Source organism: Procambarus clarkii, chromosome 11 (genome assembly GCF_040958095.1).
Source record: "Procambarus clarkii isolate CNS0578487 chromosome 11, FALCON_Pclarkii_2.0, whole genome shotgun sequence".
NCBI classification, from domain to species: Eukaryota; Metazoa; Arthropoda; class Malacostraca; order Decapoda; family Cambaridae; genus Procambarus; species Procambarus clarkii.
The window spans coordinates 6914531-6928711 of record NC_091160.1 but is presented as its reverse complement, the minus strand read 5'-3'; the positions used below and the strand labels follow the sequence as shown (position 1 = coordinate 6928711).

The 14181-nt window shown below is 46.0% G+C and overlaps 1 long non-coding RNA gene across 1 annotated transcript in view; it reads left to right on the top strand.

The window, feature by feature from the left end:
* Positions 1 to 14181, top strand: part of LOC138363782 (uncharacterized) — an 86221-nt gene that overhangs the window by 49071 nt on the left and 22969 nt on the right. The gene's annotated exons all lie outside the window — the stretch shown is intronic.

The window sequence follows — 14181 nt, the reverse complement described above, 5'->3', positions numbered from 1 at the left end:
GGGTTGATACTAGTCCTTCCAGTCTCCAATATGCCTGTACGCTGGCCGTGCAAAGAGCAGTGCCAGCACTCTCATTATGTCAACCGATCCGTCTGTGAAGATGTGGGTGGCTCCTGCTACTGTAATGCTATAAATTTGCTTTTCTATTATGCGCCTTAGGATTGTTGGATCATAGTCTGCCTTTTTCATTGGGAGACATTCTATTACTATTTTGAAAGTAGGCTCTTCCCACGGTGCGGAAGAAGTGTAATTTGGGTGTGGTTAATGACCCTCCATATTAAAAATCATGCTTTTTAAATGTAGTCTGACATTTCTTGCTCTTGCAGCCCAAGAGTTTCCATTGTTTTAGCGAAGCCCAACCACCAAGGCCTGCCATACTGGGATTGGATCAGGAGAAATAATTATCGTACTGATAATTGTAGCTGTTCTTTGTGATATTCTTTCTTGAAGAGAGGGCAATCCCGTTTCCAGTCTTACTTTCAAGCCTGGTCCACATGGGAGGCTCCCAGTACGGCTCTCGTAGCATTGTTTTGGGCAACTTCAAGCTTTTTCCACTGTTGGTGGGATAGATTTGTAAGTGCAGGTGCGGCATAGTCGATCACTGATCTGACTGCCTGTACATAGTATGTGCGAAGGACTTGCAGATTGGCTCCTCCAGAGGGGGAGGTTAGCGACCCGAGGATTGCCGTCCGGGCCGCAGTTCGTTCTCTTAAGAGACCGACCTCATCATTAAAATTAATGTCCAGGATTATTCCTATATACTGATAGGTGTCCACCCATTCAAATGGGTGACCCTGTACTGTGAGTTGGATGTTGGGCTTCGCTATTTTTATGGGCGTGGTTTTTGTCTTTGAGGGGTTGAATTTGATACCAATCTGTCTTGCCTCCTTACTGATGCAGTCTAAGCACTTGAGTGCAAGGTGCGCCTCATCCCTTCCTTTTATGATGATGACAAAGTCGTCCACGTAGTTTAGCAGCCTGCAGTGATGTGGGAGTTTCAACCTCGTTATTCTTTCCAGTAAACAGTTGAAGAGAAAGGGGCTGAGAATACCTCCTTGCGATGTACCATTTTCATGTCTTTTGTATTCAGAGACTGTGCCATGAAGTTTTACTCTTGCTTCTCTGTTTGAGGCTGTTTTTGGTCCAGGAGAGGCCTTTGACCTCTGTCGATGAGGCAGCAGAGAATAGCTGGGGTGCTAGCCAGTTAAAAGGTTTTCTCGAGGTCCAGGAATATCAGCATTCCTGGTCTGTCATTAAAGTGGGCTAACAGTTGTAATACATTCCACTGTGCCAACCCCTCTTCTATAGGCATACATATCATGATGAAGTTTAGGCATTTTCCACTCCAGTCTGTTGAGTCCCATTCTGTCAGCCGTCTTGGCTGCACAGCTTTAGAGAGAAATGAGCCTGGGATTAGCTGGATTTTTGGGTTTTGGGATCGGCACTATATCTGCTCTATTCAAAGCTGTAGGTCTAGTTTGAAAAGTCCAGGCTAAATTAATTAACCTTAGGTATGCAGCGTGTCCCTCTGGGCCGAGGTTTCTAATCATTTTATAGGTTTTGTCGTCCCAGGGGATGTATCCTTGGAGATTTTCTTAACCCAATGAGCTCATCCAGTGTGAAAAGGGCATTAGTGTCAGACTTCTGCATATGCTGTAAGGATTCTGTGCCACCTTTCTTCTTCTAATCCTGTCTGTACTGCTAATACATCTGGTGGAAGCTGATTGCTGGCTGCTCTTTCTGCAAACCTGGTTGCCAGTACTTTGGCTTCCTGTTGAGGATCCTTTGGGTGTGGAACTTTAGGTGCTTTATTTCCTTTGGCCCGGTGGATTTGCTGCCTCATCTCTCGGAGGTGTTCATTCAAAAGTGAACACCATTACAGCCATTTTAGTTCTTTTATTAGTCTGGTCTCTCGATGCACATGTTCCTTGACCTCACAAAGTAAGGTCCTGTTGCTGTCACTTGGCTGCTTTTTGTATAGCTTTCTTGTTCAGTCCAGTCTGTGTTCTTTGACACGTTTGCAATAGTATCAATGATCTTTATGGTGTCCAGTGGACTGTTTCAGTGGGATTGAGTGGTTGGCTGCACTTTGAATCGCTTTGACAAAATCTTGTTCGGCCTGATTGTCTTCGGGAACATCATAGTTTCTATGCCACTCTGAAATGAGGTTTTGAAATCGGTCCCAGTTTGCTAAAGCAAAGTTCCAGGCTTCAGATGGAGGCGGAGGTTTGGTGGGTAGATCTAAATTAAGATCAATTTGGACTCCATAGTGGTCGCTTGTGAGTGTGGGTTCAACTGACCATGTTGTTGCATCTTTTAGGGAGGCTGAAACGAAGGTAAGGTCTAATCTGCCTCCTTGGATGTGGGTAGGTTCATTCTTGTTTAGGATTTGGAATTCTGGAAGCTGATCTAGTAGATGTGCAATGTGAATGCCGGCCTCATTTGTTGTGTTAGAGCCCAGTGCCAATCGATGATGGGCATTAAAATCTCCACAAATGATTGATGTCGTCGCGTGTCCAATAAGAGATCCATTTCAGCATGTGGAGATCTGTAAACATTAAACACTTCAAGTTTGTTGTCTTAGCTCAATGGATACTCGCATTACCTCTGTCCCTGTTCCACAATCGGGTGGGCTAGTTATGGACTTGGAGATCAGGTCACATTTTACATAGATTGCACATCCCCTGGATTGCCCGTTGGTCCATGGAAGGAAGAAGCCTCGATAGCCTGAGATTGTTTGCATGTTGGCCCCCTCCTAACCACTCCACATACTGCGGTTACCTTGCTGTGTTGTGCAGATTCCTGTGTCAGGTTAGGTCTGCACTGGTGGGTTTTGACGGGTTCCTTCGGCATGGATATCCTACTCTCTTGTCGGGTCGTGGGTGCCGGGTTGTAAACCTGCTCGAACGAGGTGAACCTTGGACTTGACCCGCCTCCACGCAATCATTGGTGAATTTTGAGGGAAGTTCTCCCAAGAGAGGTGGTCACTGTGTCCCCCTCATCCTGGCCCATACGTCTGAGAGTTTGTTTCCCAGCAAGACCAGGAATGAACAGGGTAGGAAGGATCCATCTCCTATCCGCCACGTTCCTGTGATCTCGTTCGGATGTTTGTAAACCTTTGGTAGAAGATAAAGGTGTGGGATGGCAGATTCAAAGGCTACGTAAAAGTCCCTTGCCTTTGCTTGCATGAGCCCGCCATTCCTGTCTTGGGCTTTATTTTCAAAAAGCTTAAGGACTAGTTTCCTGCTCCTTGTTTGAGCGTTCTTCAGAGCAGCGTCTTGGTATGTGATCCGGTGGTACGCCGCTGTGTCTGCCAGGTGTCGTTCCATTTCCCGTGTACAGTTATCCCGTCTCCAGACGACGATCGTGCCTCCCTTATTCGCGGGTTTAATAACGATGTCCGTTCTCGACTTCAGTGTCGCCAAGGCTTCCCTCTCCTCCCGGGGCAGGTTGCAGTTGTCTGCACTCCCTGTTCCGTACGAGGTCTTCCTTCAGGTTTTGTATCACTGACCTCAGTCCTACCAGGTGGTAATTCGGTTTCGAATTCGCGGTTTCGTTTCTCTTGTGTGGAGGTACCTAAGAGTTTAGTTTTTGGGGTTGCCCGTTGTAACTTGCCTTGCTCCGGCTGGAGGTTGCTCCAGACTTGGTTGATACTGTGTTCAAAGCTGTTGCCGAGGTCCTCAATGGTGGCCTGTCGTATCTTGCGTGCTGGAGGGCCTATCACAAACCTAAGACCCTTCTCCAGCAGTTTCCTTTCATACTGGGTGAGGGGGACTTCCGAGATGACCGTCTTAGTTTTCCCTTCCTCTGCTGTAGTTAACATTGTTTCCGTTTCTTCTGACCTCCATCGTTCCAATCTGCGTCTCTGCCTCCTCTCTGCTGGCCTCTGTTCGTGCTGTTCCGGTGTCTGATCTTGGTGTTCCCTGCATGACGTCTGTTGTCCTTGCCTCTGTTGTCGTACCTGCTCATGTCTTTCTTCTTTCGGAAAAAATTGTCCCCTATTGTTATAATTACCTTTATCGTTAGGGCGGTAGTTCTACCTAGGGAAGGGAGGGGGGTCTGTTTTTATTCCCTGTTTCCTCGATATCTGTCCCCGTTATTTCTTGGTGGGTTTTCCCACCCAACTCTGGATCTGTATCGATCCTTCCGCTTTTCCGTAGTTTGTCCACGAGTCATCTTTGGCATGTCTGTCTGGAAGGGCTCCTCCTCCGGTTTTCTGTGGCCAGGTTAGGGTTCCTACGTTTTTGGGGTTAGGACAGGTTTGCTGGGAGGGGGCCAGATCTTGGTTAGGACGTAGGCTAATGTCCTCATCATCCGGAAGCTCAAGTACGGACCTGGGCTGGACCTGAGTACTCAAGTACGGACCTGAGCCTGGGCTTCCTGCTGCTCAGATTGTTGGTTCACTGGTTGCCCCTGGTTTAGTGCCCTGTCGACAGCATTCAGCAGGCTCTGCATTATACCTTCCTTGGGATTAGAGAAAAACTCATCGTACCTGTGCGACGTTTGCCCTGATCTCATCATGAGGCGTCCATCGTAGGGTCTCTCCAGGTTGCCCTGCTTCGGGGCCGTCTTCCGTCTAAAACCTTCCCACAGGGTGGTCCATGTCCTCTTTTCGTCCCATCCTTTCATTAGGTGGGGGGGGGGCCACAATGAACTCAATTTTGGTCATCTTCCTTGTGTGGGAGGCTTTGAGCAGCAGCGTGTAGGTTGCCATGGACGCCCTAGCTTGTGCTAAGTTTACCTTATTGATGAAATTGTTGAGACCTGTCAGAATCGGGATACCTGTAGAGAAAAATGGAAAACATACCTGCAGGGCCAGGTAGTCTGGGACTGTTCCTAGTCTGGTTGTGCGCTGAATGTGTGTCTTTCAGGTACTCTATGGTCGTAATGATTGGTTTTACGAGCGCTATAATCTGTTTCCTCTGGCAGGAAAAAACGGTCCACTTCGAAATAGGTCTTTCCCATCATTGTATGTACTAGTGGTGTGATGTCGTGTACCTGGAGTAGATCCTCCGGGTCTGGGGAGAACGGGAGATACTTCAATGCAGATGAACCTGCTCCTGTCCAGACCTGCCTGTCTCTCCATACACCGTGTATGGTGCCTGCCGGGAGCTGTGGACCATGCTCATACCTGAGCAGGGTCTCTGTTAGTCCGCTTTCCCACTCCTCTCCTGAGACGGAGGAGAGAGAATCCTTGAGGGTTTCAATCATTGCTGCTGGTAGGAATTCAGAGACTGCGGTATGAGGGTCAGTTTGTCTTTTCGCCTTCGAGGTCGAGGGTTGATTTGGTGAAGGTGCACGTGCCCTCTTCTGCCTTGATGCATCGATCTCCATGTTACCCAGATTGGTGGCTCCACAATTCATCATCAAAAATAACTCCTGACACTTGACACGTAAAGAAATGGATAAGAAAAAATGTTTATAGGTTTGTTCTTCCCTTTTTGGCTTCTGAATGTGTGAAATGTGAGGAGAAACAAAGAATAGTATTTCTCCCAGAAACGGTGTCCGAATCCCGTTCACTCCAAGAGGAGGATCAGGGAAAATCGTAGTGTTTGACTGTGTGAAAGAGCTATTATTTGTCCAGAGTTTTGTCCTTCAGAATTACCCCCTGGTTAGAGGAGAGGGAATAATGTTGGGGAATGCAAAACTGGGTACAGCCGACTGTTTCATAGGACTTTAGTCCGTTACTCTTCAGCCCTAGTGAAGCAGAATTGTTAAACATGGAGTTTCATCAGTATGGCTCGTTTCCCCTTTAATGTTTTTTCCCCAGATAGTTTAATGAATATAGTTCAAAATACTTGACTTTTCTGGCTAAATTTTGAAAAGTTTAATACCTTCCCTTGCGCACATTTCATGTATATAACGCTAATATTTTTTCATAACTGTCCGCAACGTGTGCAAATGGATCAAAAGTTATACAACCTCACGTCCAGCGATTTTTTTTGGCCAGAGTAGTAGTGGAAGTGTTGGGTGTCCTAATGTATTCAGTGGTGGAGGGAGAGATGCATATGCTGCAGGTAGTGCACATTGGGGGATAAAAGCCACTTACTCTCCCCTCCCCCTTTCCCAATAGTTCAATTTTATTATGCGGTGGACTAGTATGGAACACTGCAAATTTCTGCATTTTCATTAAACCAACTGTCCTATTGAGACTGTGCTCTTGTCGAAACATTCCTATTATGTGGGACAAGTGTGTGTCATTGGGGAATTGCAACTAATGTGAGTGGGGGGGGGGCCCCGAAGTGGAGAACATGATAAACGTAACTAATTTTAAGTTATAGATAACAAGTCTGCTGGGACATGAGCAAGAACACTATCACTTACAGTAAAGTTAATACTATTGGATTGTAGCTTGTGCCTTGAAACATTTACTTCTAGCAGTATACACCACTCGACTCCTGAAGGTGACTCTATTAAGAACAGGTTTACAATACTTTCACTTAACCAACTTTAGTTTACTGGAGGATATTATTTTGTAACCTTAGTTTCTAGGAACATCGTAAAAAACTACCTCAGCAATTGTATAGAATCTCGAACACCAACTTTATTTTAGATAATTCAGATACTAAAGTAGTCATTCTGGTTCATAAGGTATATGATCCAGAACAAATGGTAATTTATAGTTAAATATAGCTTTCTATATTTAACACGTGGTATTTGATAGCTCCCAAACATGCAATTATTAACTTTAATAATGTTTTTATAGTAGACTCCGTTCCCTTTACAAATAAGCTATGCATGCAGATTTTTTTTTCCTGAGAACTCTATTGACTCTTGGACTCCACTATTGACATTGTGGACTCTAGCTTTACCTGGGTACCGCTGATTAACTGAACGCGACTATTGTCCCTTTGCGTCACAATACTGCTCTTTGGCGTTACTCTTAAACGGCCAGATTTCCGATGGTTTTGTCGCGTGGGGGTCACAGACGTTTATTTTAGGGCTGGGTCTTCGGGTGCAGAGTTGTCCAACACCTGCTTGGCCTTAAAGATGGCAGACAGTTGGCGACCTGTTGCTCGTGAGCGTCCGGGTCCTGCTAGAGTTCACTGGTTGATGCTGTTAAATTGGGTTTAGCAGCATCTTCACCTCGGTTATCGTCGAGAAATCGCGAAGTGATAGCCTTCGCAGAGTATGCAGCATAGTTTGACTTGCAGATTGAATAGTGGTAGTCCTTGGCACAAATGCTGCACTTCTGGATGGGATGCTGACACTTGGAGTGAGAGAACTCGTAGCACATAAGCACTATTATCTCGTAGAAGCGTTCCTTCACTCGGTAGGGTGGAATCTTGATAAAACAATTGATTCCTTGTGTAGTGGCCTCGGTTGTCGCGGCTACTGAAGTGAAGGTTAGCTTCATGGTGAGCACCTGCCGTAGACACCGCCCCGGGAAATACCTTAATGTTCTGGTTTTCCGTTGGCGAAGATATCACAAGTGCTTGTCCGCGATCCAGTGGCTGGTCTGAGACCATTCTTGCGGCAAAGAATTGACGTGGGTAGTAGTCGCGAGGCGCCTTCGTGCATATCGGTGTAGTGTTTAGAGGTCCTTCTCGCTCTCGAAGTAGAGTACTGTTATGACCCTTGACCTGGGTATGGTTCCTCTGCTTTTGCAGTTGTAAAAGATATTAATAAGGTCTTGCCAACTACAATTGTCTAGGGATAAATAAGTCGACAGCTTAATATGCAAAGCAGTTTACTTTAAGGGTAACAATGATATATACAAACAAATAAATGAAATACAGGTAGCAAAGAATCACCAGAAATATTCAAAGATGCATATAATGAGGTCAATAACTCCTATGAGCACGTATTACTTGATTAAATCTTATATGGATAGATGGGTACGCAAATAATGGTCTAACCAGAGAATTAGCCATGTTCATTGAGCAAAAACAGACCCCAAAGACTTCTCATGTCTACAGATCCTCTCCAGTCAGGTTTACCCACGCGACTAACACGGCTAGACGCCTACCTCTGTGGCGTCTACACATTCGATTTCGCTTTGATGTCCAAAGGGTTTGGAAAGGATGTGGGAGGTAGTGGGATGGGGAGGTGAAATTCTGGATGATGTGGGTGTAGAGAGAGAAGTTTGAAAGTTTGGTGGCCTGTCCACCATGGGTTTGAAATGAGTGGGTGTCGTTTGTTTGGGTATGTGGTATGTTGGGTTGTCAGTACATCGGCTGTGGCTAGTGTTTGTGTCTCAGCTTTAGAAGCCCTAGAGCCGATGGAGTTGGCTGCAGAAGATTAATCTTAGCAACATCAGGGTAGTTACACTTCTGGTAGCACAAAGGTTTTTTGTTTATATATTTTTTTATATTTATATATAAATTTAATTCATTAGGTATAGATCGGCTCCGGGATAGGCCACTCATCTGGGTCGTCTGGCAGACCACTTAGTATTTGAGGTCTCGGAAAGGCCTGATCACGGATGTGTCTGATCACCTTTTGTTGGAGTGTGATTCTTCTAGTTGTGTATGGTGGTTCAAGGTTCTCGTTGTCACTGTTGTTGTTTACTGCTTCGTGGGGTTCTTTGGTATCTGGGGCGCACATGTGCTTCATGCGGTACAACTGCCTTCTGGTCAGGTAGCTGAGCCTGGTGTCCATTGGTATTATGTTCTCTCTCATGGATTTGGTCTTCTTATCCCGTCCATTAACGACAGGCCCTCCGCAAAGCGAAGTACTTTAATTTGGACCCGTTGGATCTTCAGCATGTTGGTTTTGTCGGTAAGGTTCAGGGAACATAAAGGTACTCCAGACTAGGCCTTGTGATCATTCTGTACAGGTGGAGCTTGATGTGGGGTGGGGCTTGCCTGAAGTGGAATAGTCTCGACAGGGAACCCCGGGCCATCGCTGCCTTCTGGGAGACGTACTGGACGGAGTTGAGTAGTTTGAAGTTGTATTCAAGCACTGTTGGGGTTTGAGATGGTTATGGGTTCACCCCTGATCTTTATCTCCCCCCCCCCCCTCATTTTAGATTGTGTAGGCCATACAGCCGACAGTGCATATTGGATCTTGTCTGGGTTAGTGGTGATCCTCCATTTTCTTTCCCAGTTAGCAGTTCTGGCTAGTTTTACGTTCGCATTACGGATTAGTTGCATGTTTGGCTGCTTGGGTTAGACGTTATTACGTGTGTTACATCGTCTGCAAATTGGATGATAATGGTGTCCCTATACTTTCGTTGGGGCAGGTCATTTACAAAAATGTTGAAGAGGACTGGGCTTGGGCACGACCCTTGGGACGCCAGCTGTTGGGGGTGAAGGCTGCTGCCGCTTTCGCCTTGAATCTGGGAGTAACGTGTGTTCTTTAGGAAATTTCTCATCAGCCTGAGGGGTCCAGGTTTGGGCTGGTAAGTCTGCTAATTTGTACACCAGGCCATCATGCCATGGGCACGAAAGCCTTGTGCACGTCTCTCGTCGCAATCAGGGCTACCTGATTGCTGGCAAATTGAGCTTACAGCATCGTAAATGTTTATTGCGTGCTGCTTTGACCTTTGTGCTCGAAAGAGACAGTTTTTCTGTTAAGAGGTTGTTATACTACCTATAGTAATTAAGTCGGTTGGACATGATTTTTTCAGAGCACTTGCCTATTGTGTCTAAGAGGGAGATTGGACAGTAGTTGTCAGGCTGGTGAGGGTTTTTCTTGGGTTTAGGAATGAATATCATCTTGGCCGACTTAAAAGGTACGGGAATGTGACCAGATGTCAGCATGGCGTTGAATAAGTTGAGTAGGGATTGCAGAAGATTGCCTGGTAGGAGTTTGATTTGCTGTGCTTTGATCCCTGATGGTCCTGGGGCCATATCTTGGATGCTTTTAATGACTCCTCTCATCTCTACCATTGCTATGGGTCTTGTTAGAGGGTTGTCGGGTCTATCAAGGGGGTGTCGAGTAGGGAGGCGGTGTTTACTGTTGTCCATTGGTTGACACGGTTGAAGTGAAAGTTGTTGAAGATTCTGCTCTTTACGGCCGTGAGTGTCTTTTTTCCACACTGCCTCCATGAGGTCAGCCTCCTCTTATGGGTCTTCTATTTTCCAGTTCCTCGTCATCATCAAGGAAAGTGTACGAGGTGAGCGAGGGTGGGGTTAACCGATCCCAAGAACTGTCAGATCTTACGCCAGAAGGCTCCCGGCTCCCTTTTGTACTGGTTGGCCTGCCTCACAAGGGTTCCCCCAAATATGGCCCTTGTGAGTCAGCGTTAGGTCTATGGTTTCTCTTCAGAGTTTTGTAGGGCTAACGCTGGTGGCTGGCCAGTTTGGTAGTGGCTTTGGCAGGCCCGTTGGTACTCGTTCATTTTTACCTCTGATTTCTCAGGTCGGTTTATATTGGTGTAAGTGCTTGTGGTGGATCATTCATAGGTGGCCTCGGTTGCGAGCTGGATGCGGTTGTAGATGGTGTTTATTGCTTGGTCTATTGTTTGGGTTGGGAGGTTTTCGAACTCAATGATGGGGTCGTCAGCGAGGAAGGTGTCATATCCCCGGGCTCGCATGGTTTCCAGTCTGGGCCTGGGAGGTGCCACAAACCACCACCGGAGGTGGTGGTGGTGGTGGTGGTGGTGGTGGTGGTGGAGGGGAGCCGGTCGGCCGAGCGGACAGCACACTGGACTTGTGATCCTGTGGTCCTGGGTTCGATCCCAGGCGCCGGCGAGAAACAATATGCAAAGTTTCTTTCACCCTATGCCCCTGTTACCTAGTGGTAAAATAGGTACCTGGGTGTTAGTCAGCTGTCACGGGCTGCTTCCTGGGGGTGGAGGCCTGGTCGAGGACCAGGCCGCAGGGACACTAAAGCCCCGAAATCATCTCAAGATAACCTCAAGATAACCAGAAGGGGGGTAGCTTGGAGGGTGGTGACCACAGGGATGTGGTCTGATCCCACGTTCTTGCCTGGGGTCACTATGCAGTGGAACAGGTAGTAGCCTGGTATAGTGGTGTGGTGTAGTACCCTGGTATAGTGGCGTGGCATGGTGGTGTGGTGTAGTAGCCTGGTGTGGTGTAGTAGCCTGGTGTGGTGTAGTAGCCTGGTGTGGTGCAGTAGCCTGGTGTGGTGCAGTAGCCTGGTGTGGTGCAGTAGCCTGGTGTGGTGCAGTAGCCTGGTGTGGTGCAGTAGCCTGGTGTGGTGCAGTAGCCTGGTGTGGTGCAGTAGCCTGGTGTGGTGCAGTAGCCTGGTGTGGTGCAGTAGCCTGGTGTGGTGCAGTAGCCTGGTGTGGTGCTGTAGCCTGGTGTGGTGCTGTAGCCTGGTGTGGTGCTGTAGCCTGGTGTGGTGTAGCGGCCTGGCGTAGAGGCGTGTGGTGTAGCGGCCTGGCGTAGAGGCGTGTGGTGTAGCGGCCTGGCGTAGAGGCGTGTGGTGTAGCACCAGCGACCACGTGTTCACAGGACAAGGCCTAATGGCAGACTGCAGGGGCCTCTTGGGATAGTGGCAGTGTTTGAAAACTCAACTATTCCTCAACATTATAGAATCTGAATTCAGAAATATTTCCATCTAATTTTTAGTTTTTAAACCCATAATAATATTAATGCATTGACATGTCTTATTTCCTTGCTGCATATTTACATTTTTTTATATTTACAACATTTCGTTTCATAATTTGAAAGCTCTCGCGAGCGTACGGTCACGGTCACCCACCGTGACGACCGTTAAGGTCCTGACTAAACCGCCCTCCTCATCAGTTACCCTCCACCACCCCACACTACCCCTCCACCACCCCACACTGCCCCTCCACCACCCCACTCTGCCCCTCCACCACCCCACTCTGCCCCTCCACCACCCCACTCTGCCCCTCCACCATCCCACACTGCCCCTCCACCATCCCACACTGCCCCTCCACCATCCCACACTGCCCCTCCACCATCCCACACTGCCCCTCCACCATCCCACACTGCCCCTCCACCATCCCACACTGCCCCTCCACCATCCCACACTGCCCCTCCACCATCCCACACTGCCCCTCCACCACCCAATATATACTCTCGTGATTTAGTTCAGTATGGGGTTTAAAGAAAAAACAGCATACCAATGTTATGTCACAGAAAACAAATTTATCATAAAACTCGTGTATTTGTCTTATAATATGGAAATGCATTCATATAATAACATATGAATAGTCAAATTTCTGAGAATCCCCTACCATGTTGGAATATGTGGAATGAATGAGCAAATGTGCTGGCTGCTGAAGGAAACCACATTGGTTTCATTTTCGATACAAATGCATGGAGATTCAGAATGGAAACAATTATAGTTGAGCATGCAGAGGAGTTTAAGAATCTGTGGTGAGAGTGATGGACACAAACTTGACAACTATACTTCAGAGAATGTAAACATCTAAGAGTCATTAGAAATGTGTAGAATAATAAACCCTACATTGTTTGAGTTAGGGAAAACGCCATTTGTCACAGAGATACTGTTCTTAAAGATTCCCTCATTTTGCACCGGCAAGATAACATGTAAGATTTTAAGGGTTGACGAATGTTACTCTTCTTGTTTGATAAACTGTGCACTTGAGACATAGTTAATAAGAACACGCCAATATATAATATAACAAAACGTTTTCAGATTCTTTCACACCACTTTCCAGCAACATTTACAATTTATATAAATTATTTTAGGGAATAATACATAAATTTTATATTTAAACATATTAGTGTTTAGTGGAATGCATAAGGAGTCAAATTGTTAAAAAGAGCGATTTTTAGAAAATTTGGGAAACTTTTTTTTTCTGATCATAGAATAACTTAATGTATTTTGAAGGTTTCATTCAGCCATTAAATATCATTCACAATTTATTAATGAATTTTACAAAAAAAAAAAAAAAAATTATATTTAAACATGTAGAAACTATTTGTAATACATTAGGAACAAAATAGTTGTAGAAAAACAATATTATAAAACCTGTGTGTTTGGATTTTTGGATTAAGTTTCTCAAAGGCTCTCCTGCACCATTCTCAATGAAAGTCATTCCTACACCTATGGGAAGAGATAGATGAACGTTTTCTATACCATTTGTGTTTGCTGGGCCAGCAGCTTCACCGGGTTGTTTGGAAATGTGATATGGGCAAATGCTAGGAGTTCAGCACCTAAGCTGGCCTTAGGGTTGGGGTTTGTTGCGAGGGGTTAGTTGTTGAGGTCTATTGTGGGGTCTACACATTACCAACTAAGGAACACACAATCTCTAGATACTCTGCTGTCTGAGAGTAATACTTTTGAACATATTTGTAAATACACTAATATACATTTAACACTAATAAGGTGTAATTAAAAGAAATGTACACACAAGAAAACTGAATTATAGGACCAAATTGGTGACGCTCTATTGGGTACTCTGCACGCATCATTGGAACAGCCATATATGGTTATCATCCCCCCCCCCCCATGAACATACATGCAATAGCATTAACAAAAATATCTTATAAAAGCACACTACAGCATGCTACATTTAACTCTATCCATTTGTTCTATGTTAATCTCCCAGTAACTGAGGAAAGAATATATGAACATAAATGCTTTATAGTGATAAATGTCAGAATCAAGCATTGATTCGTAAAAAGTACAAAAGTCTCGGCCGGTATCGATGGGTGTAACTGCGATGTCTTGGGGATCTTTAGGAGGTTGATCTTTAATACAATGTCGTCGACGGGGGTTTGTCTAGACTTTGAAGCGTTTATAGCACATTGCCACCCCTTGATGGGTCGCAGTGACGGTGGGCAGGCTTGTGATCTGTCTTGATTACTTTCCTGCGATCTTTTGTGCAGTGACTTTAGCTTGCTAGTGCTTTACCCGACAATGCTAATTATTCGGAGGCCATCCATCTTCTCCAAGGTATGTTCAGGATGAGTGGGGCTGACCTAGTGTAATGCGCCCTGCCAACTATCACAAAATTGGTCGCTGTGGGCGAGCAACTTCAAGTACAGGGTCTGCAGTCTAGTCAGTGGTTCCGTTTTCTGTGTCAGGATTGGGTTAGTTGGAGGTTCTGGGGGAAGTATGGTATTTTCCTCAGCTGAAGTTGTGGTGTTTTTTGGCGAGAACTGTAGGAGAGAATGGAGCAGAGCAAGATCCGAGGAGGAGGGACAGAGATACTAGGAAGACCATTGTGAGAAAGATAGGAAGATGGTCAGCAAAGTCACGATCCTTGGCTTTCAGGTAAGCAGCTTGTACACAGGCAGTGACTTTCATATGAAAGGTTCTGAAGAGGAGAAT